The 7,542-nt window shown below is 37.6% G+C and overlaps 1 pseudogene; it reads right to left on the bottom strand.

The window, feature by feature from the left end:
- Positions 1 to 4,301: 4,301 nt before the first annotated feature.
- LOC149845041 (non-specific lipid-transfer protein A pseudogene) lies at positions 4,302 to 4,655 on the bottom strand (annotated as a pseudogene).
- Positions 4,656 to 7,542: the final 2,887 nt, after the last annotated feature.

Raw genomic sequence — 7,542 nt, forward strand, 5'->3', positions numbered from 1 at the left:
GCTCTTCTGCACCCCTACACGGCTAAGGAGATAGCCGGTCTCTTCATAGATCCCATCTTCAAGCTCTCAAGCATGCCTAAGACAATTGTTAGTGATCGGGATCCGCTCTTTGTGGGTGCATTTTGGGAGTAGTTCTTCAAACTCCTGGGCACAACTTTGGCCATGAACACCACTTACCATCCTCACGTGTTCAACTGATGCTTGGAGACGTACTTAATTAATAGCTTTCATTGGAGATAGACCTAAGCAATGGGCATTCCGCCATCAAAATGATGCGATTTGAGTAATGGTTTGCTAACTACCCTTAAATTCTTAGGGCATGTTTGCAATGCACTGTAAAAGCGAGATTTTCTCAACTTCTTGTGATTAACAACACACCATTTACAGAGCAAGACAAGCATGCGAAAATAGAATCATTGGCTGAGGAATTACAATTGTGATTCTATACATCTTTTAACCTATGAAGGTTGGTCACAATTGTGAATTGCCAACAGAATCATAGGCTGCTGATCAATCACAACTGAGAAATTACAGCCACGAGAAAACATTAGAACATGTTTGCAATGCCTAGTGATGATTGGATTTTCTCAAGATCCCGTGATTGTAAATCATAATCACGACACTTTCTCAAGGCTAGTGAAACATGAAAAAGTACAATTTGTGATTGTGTTTGCTAACTGTGATTGTTCTTGTCTTGAATTTTGTGAAAGTTAGCCATAAGATTGACCTTGTGACCAACAATCACTTCTACTTTCTCAGCTAATTGTTCATCCCAACCTTTGATACCTTTGATGAAAGCAAGCATGCCCTTAGGGAATGTTTGGTGCGCAGTAAAAAAACAAAATCAACAGCGATTACTGATTTTTTCTCCTCAAAAAGAGGGAAAAGAATCCCTGGCAAAGGAAAAGGTAGGGGAGTTTTCTCCCTCGTTTGAATGTGTGAATGGGGCCCATAAAAAAATGGTGGTTTTTATCCCACTGGATTTTTTTCACCAGGCATCAAACACGCCCCAGTTTCTATCATCAGACAACTGCAACTTTTCTTGCCGGTTTAATCTATATATAAATTTGACATGGATATTAAACTAGTTTTGAACCATGAATATGCTCGAGAGTCAAAGGAACATTGGATTGAAACCGTGTTAATAGTTTTGAGGTTGCATCTTCTGGTCTACTCTCCCTTGGAAAATTATCGGTTCTCTCCATTTGAGTGGGAACTGGGAATTCAAACCTTTTATAACATTTTATCATCTGCTCTTTGAAACCGCCAATTTTGAGTCAAGGTCCGGCCTCTTTAAACTCGAGAATGTTTTCCAAGGGTTTTCTGCACCATCTGTTGTTCTGTTTCAATCTTACACTGCCTGTTACCGACACTGGTCATTGCACTTGACGAGAGAGAGAGAGAGAGAGAGAGAGAGAGAGGCATCTCTACTATAACTTTATTCAAAAACATAAATGAAAATCATGCATGAGGACCTCGACATATGAGAGCCCACAGACGAACAAAACCTATAATCAACAGACATTTGAACATTATTAATTTATTTTCTTGATTAAAATGTTGCTACGACCGTGATCACTCGCTTTATTAGCAGAAAAAACTCCAACCTAGGGGATCCTGCCACCAAAGAAAGAAGAACCAAATGGTGATGAAAATGGTAAAACAAAAAAATTGTCTATAGTTAATGTGTAGCACAAATATCTCTGTATTTGTCTTCTAATAAATTTGTTTCTTTCAATAAAAAAAGACTTGTCATATACGTGTCAGTGGGAGTTTATAAACTATAGGTACCGGGACGACCAATGGGAATGGCTTAGTAGAAATTAATCACAAATGAATCATGTAACCGTCGTCTCCTACTCATAAGCATTTGACCTTCTGCACTTGGTGTCACACAAAATCTCCTCAAATTTTGAATAACATTTCACTCTCAAGTCCTCTTGGAGATGGCCTTGGTATTATGCATGAACATGGGCGTCTACACACACAAAAACCAGCTTCGTCCATGAAATACTGGGTATTAAGGTAGTTTTCAATCGACTTTCTTTTTTTTAGGTCTAACCATACAGTTGTGCTCTACATGCTTAGTTTTTGTAATAATCATCTCTAAATGATCTGATTACAGTACATGTGGACACTTTCGTATAACGCTTTGAAATCAACAATTTAAACTTTTTGTAAATTTTAAAGCCCGAAAAATCCTATTTTTCACTGAGAAAGTACAAAAAAATGTTCACATGCAGTTTATATATATATATATATATATATATATATATATATATATATATATATATATATATATATATATATATATATATATATATAAACTGCAAGTGAACATTTTTTATAGGGTAATATATATGTGCTAAATAGGTTCTTTTGGCTTTTTTCCATATTTTTTTCGCTCTTCTGACCCCATAAATGTGTTGGGGCATGGTCGATTTACCAGGAATTAACACTTGGATCATGTATTTTTTATGAAAAAAATTGATATTGAGACTCAAAAATTTACAAAGATTTTGGACTATTGATTTTTTGAACATTATAAAAACCCATCCATGTGTCGGAATGGAATGTTTCAAGAGCATAGATCACATCTCTATGGTCAGAATTTAAAAATAAAATGAAAAAAGCCCAAAAAACTCATTTAGCATGTTTCATTTAAAATATTTCATTTAGCATGAATGTATTACTATATATATAATATTTGGTTCTATTGAAGGTACAAAACTATTGAGTATACATCACCATTTTTTCACAATTTTAAGAATTTTGTTATACATCAGACCATATGGATGTGATTTATAAGGTTTGTTTAGTAGAAAGTGAGTTTTGAAAAAGGTGAATGAGACATGTAAGCAGGTTTTTAGGAGATTAAAAAATCAACCGTTCATAATGCACTAAAATTTCATGACATAAAATATCATAGTTTTAGATTTAAATAGCACGATCTAACGTTTGATCCTTAACAAAGAAAACCATGCTGAATAAATCTATATAGTCAGATTGAGTCTATAAATCTTGACTTTATAATTTTCAGCTCAATAGTTATGTGCCTTCAATAGCACCGAATATTAACCCTTTATATATATATATATATATATATATATATATATATATATATATATATATATATATATATATATATGTGTGTGTGTGTGTGTGTGTGTGTGTACGTTGTGCGGAAATATTGGCTGCACTCATGGGTTTTAAAATCCATAGTTTAAACTCACAGGGGCATGTCATTTGGATGAAAAACCTTTGGATTTGTTCAATAAATGACCAAAATTGTAGCAATCAACCCTTGAATCATATCTTTCCACCCCCAATTCATCTATGTAACTTGATATTTTCTTTAATGAGTCCCAACACTAAAATGAATCCCGAGGCTCAATGATTTAATAATAGCCTCGATCCATCCAATATTGATTCATTTGTCCACCCATATTGATCAGGAATTGGAATTGGATCCGAGCTAACAGTTTGACATCTGTGAAAACATGACCCAAGAGCCCATTTCGACTAAACCAAACTTGTAAATCACATTTGGAGGGTTAGATTTGTAACACACACACAGAGACATATATATATATATATATATATATATATATATATATATAACAACTTATTGTTTGATGCCTCTGGCGTCGAATGAGGTCGGATGCGCGGCTGTATGTCATTTTTTTTTCAAAAAAAGGTGTTTTTAGTGGCAGTTCTGGACTGTCGCTAAAAGGTGTGTTCATGCAAAAAAAATCGTGCTGCTGATTGTGTGCATGGTGCAAATTCGTTCGATTTTGCATCAAACATTTTAGGTGTTTGACGATACACCCTACCCTACTATATATATATAAATATATATATAAAAGAGTAATGCATTCGTTCTGTGTCGTTAGGCCCCTTCCAAAATCATAGTTTACGGTATTTTTTCGATCTATAGATTTTCTTTAGTGAAACCGGCTTTTGGATCATAGGAATCTGACCTGTATACAGGTTTTTCCAGTGAATCAAAATTAATGTCTATGAAGGCATCAAATTTTTTTGGCTCATAAAAATACATTTTTTCATAAAAAAAAATGATCCAAATGTTTATTCCCATTAAATCGAGCATGCTAAACACATCTAACGGTTCAGATCTATCAGAAAACACTTCAAACTATGGGGCTTAACTGGGCAGATCGAGAAAAGAGGCATATATATATATATATATATATATATATATATATATATATATATATATATATATATATATATATATAGAGAGAGAGAGAGAGAGAGAGAGAGAGAGAGAGAGAGAGAGAGGCTCACTTGGTGCAATCAACATTGAGGGAGAGAGGGAAATGAAACTGGAAACCGCACTCGCTAGGGAGAGTGCTCAAAGTGGTCTCATTTATATGGCGGAAGTGAGCAACCTTTTCCTTGATGCATTCGCAAGTTTGCACCCTCTCTTCATGGGTACGGATAATACTCCGTGCATGATCCACACCTTCGCAACAGGTCGGCTTTGGCAGGTCGGCGATCCCGGTCACGTACGGGAGACAATGTTCCAACATCTCGTGTATTGACTCGCACTCCACTGCTCCTCTCTGCTCATGGCTTGGAATCACTAGTGATTGTACCACCAGGAGAACAAGCATAGGCACCATCAACATCTTCATGTTCGGATACATGTTTTGTGTGTTTGTGTTGTGTTAGAAGGGTATATATATAGAGCACTTGGCACTCTATGCTAACAAAACCAGGAACGTAGCAAATGTTTGATCGATGTGCCAAAAAAATTCCCACGAAAGAAGATGGTTTCTCACTGTGACCAAGGTGCCCCTAAAGTATCTTCAAGATGATTGGCAAAACTAAATTGTTTGGATGAGTCAGTGATAGTGACAAGATTTGCCATGCCATTTATTGTTTGCAACAATAAACAATTGGTTGTTATTCATTTGTCATCAAACCATCAGCAAGCTTTGTCCATTCGAGTTCAAAATTAGTCATTTAGTTCTCTACACCTTTGCCTCATATGTTAGCATGATAACAGAATCAAAGCTGTACCTGAATCCAATGGAATCTGTGCATTTGAATTGGGATCTTATGTCTACAATTTATGTATTCGATGGAAACTCAACTGGTCAGTCTCAGACAGGGACATCTGGATCACGGTTTTCCGCTGGGTTTTATCTGGAGGAAAAAATTTGTGTTTGAGGGTCGGATTACTGCATCGCAAATTCTTGAATGCGAAATCGGAGCTAGATTGAATCCGGGTCATTGGATGCTTTGGACTGAATTAAGCAGAGGGCAATTAGATTATTTATCGATTTCAGAAATATATATATATATATATAAGGGTAGTGATCTAGGCGTAATGAAAAGTCCAGTGATAATGTTGTCATTAATTGTTCTGAAAAGGCTGGGTGGGGCCTCAACGTTGTCAGTGATTGAATTGTTAGTTGTGAATAAAACAGAAGGTTGGTTGTAGTGATGGCAGTGGACCGGGGGAAATCCCCGTTTAGACTGGGGATGAAGGGTATGAAACGGGGATGGAGGCGGGGACTAAGGTTAAAATCCAAGGGGGGATGGACGTGCACTTTTCCCCCCCCTGCCCCGTCCCCGCCACGATCCCCGCCCCAACCCCAACCCGACCACTTTTCCCTGCAATATCCCCGCCCCGCCTCATCCCCGTTTGAACCGGGGATGGAAGACATGAAACGGGGATGAAGGCGGGGGTGGAGGATAAAATCCATCCCGCCGGGGATGGAGGCGGGGGTGGAGGATAAAATCTTGAGGCGGGGCCCCACCCCACTGCCATCCCTAGTTGGTTGCCCTAGAGTACAAATTCTAACGAAATTAGCCTTGTCCTCTTCCCGCTTGATTTGCGCAGCTTTCCTGTTACCCTAACGGGGATACAGGAACCGCTTAAATGCCTGTTTATGTGACATCGGCCAATCACGTGACAACATTTTTTAGTGAGCCTGCATTTTGTTGCTGTGGAGCCCATGAAAATGTGCCTTTGCTGCATACACTTAAGCATTCCATAGATCTCTTTCACCTGTTACCCTCTATTTAATTTGGAGTTTTGGGAAGCAATTAATTAATTATTGGCGTTTAAGCAACTATGTTGATGTTCATTAGTTCACGTGTGCATGCATGTTGCATACGAGGAACATCAGGCCTCCCCCTCCTATTCAAATGGTCGATCACCTGCCCAAGCATTAGATCACATTTCTTATGTCTTTAAATATGTAACTCTCTCTCTCTCTCTCTCTCTCTCTCTATATATATATATATATATATATATATATATATATATATATATATATATATATAAAATAAAGGACTTCTTGCGTGACTGGGCCCACAGGATTGGACTTGGTTCAGACAAGTAGGTTTGGTAGGTTGACTCAGTCAAAACAGGTTTGGTTTTGTTGGGTTCTCACAGAGCTTGTGAGAAAACTTATTTCTCTCAAACCACTATACAAAAATATCTCAAACCACTATACAAAAAATCTGAAATTTTAGGTTAAGCTTTTAGATACATGAAGGAAGGTCTTGTCAAAATTTCAAGGCCTAACTCCACTGCGTTTGGGCAAAGCAGGTTATATGTTTCCCCCGGAACACGCAGGTGCGTGTTCTCGGGTCTGAATGAGCGCCACGTATGTAATCACGTGGGGCTCATTTTCCCGTGTGTGTTGGCATCACTTAGCATCGGAGTCTGGTGCATTTGCAAAGACTTAAGTACCCTTTCCCGTCATTAGCGTCATAAAATGATGTTTTGAGGAAATGACAAAAATGTCCTCCTGCCAGAAAGGGTTAAAATCATCATCGTTTTCGCCCTAAGGAGTAAACTCCTCTGCTTTAACATGAGCTCCTCAGAATATGTCACCCTAAATGTTCTGAATCACCATTTGACGATGCACTATCTGTTGTAACAAGAGCTTCGATTTATGATGCACCCTTTGTCGTCGTCTGCTGTCGTCGGAGCACCCTTTGTCGCTTTTTGCTGTCGTCGGAGCACTCTTTGTCATCGTCTGCTGTCGCCGGAGCACCCTTTGTCATCGTCATTGTTTATTATCGCCGGAGCACCCTTTGTCATCGTCTGTTCGTGAGAAATAGTTGAACTACCAGAAAAATCAGCATTCTGTCTATTGTTCATCATGATACCAGGGTGCAAGCATCGAACTGAGTAGACAAAGAATAACGATTTACAACAGAGATAATAGTGACAACGTCAAACTGAGTAGAGTATCGATTTATAATAGAAATCAAATAAGAGAGTAACGATTTACAGTAGAAATCAATTCAGAGAGTAGCGATTTACAATAAAAATCAGATAAGAGAGTAGCGATTTACAATAGAAATTAATTCAGAGAGTAGCGATTTATAATAGAAATCAGATAAGAGAGTAGCAATTTACAGTAAAAATCAGATAAGAGAGTAACAATTTACAATGAAAATCAAATCAGAGAGTACCGATTTACAGTAGAAATCAGATAAGAGAGTAGCGATTTACAGTAGAAATCAAATCAAAGAGTAACGATTTACAATAAAAATCAA

This window comes from Nuphar pumila, chromosome 2 (assembly GCF_984573655.1).
Source record: "Nuphar pumila chromosome 2, dmNupPumi1.hap1.1, whole genome shotgun sequence".
Taxonomy (NCBI): domain Eukaryota; kingdom Viridiplantae; phylum Streptophyta; class Magnoliopsida; order Nymphaeales; family Nymphaeaceae; genus Nuphar; species Nuphar pumila.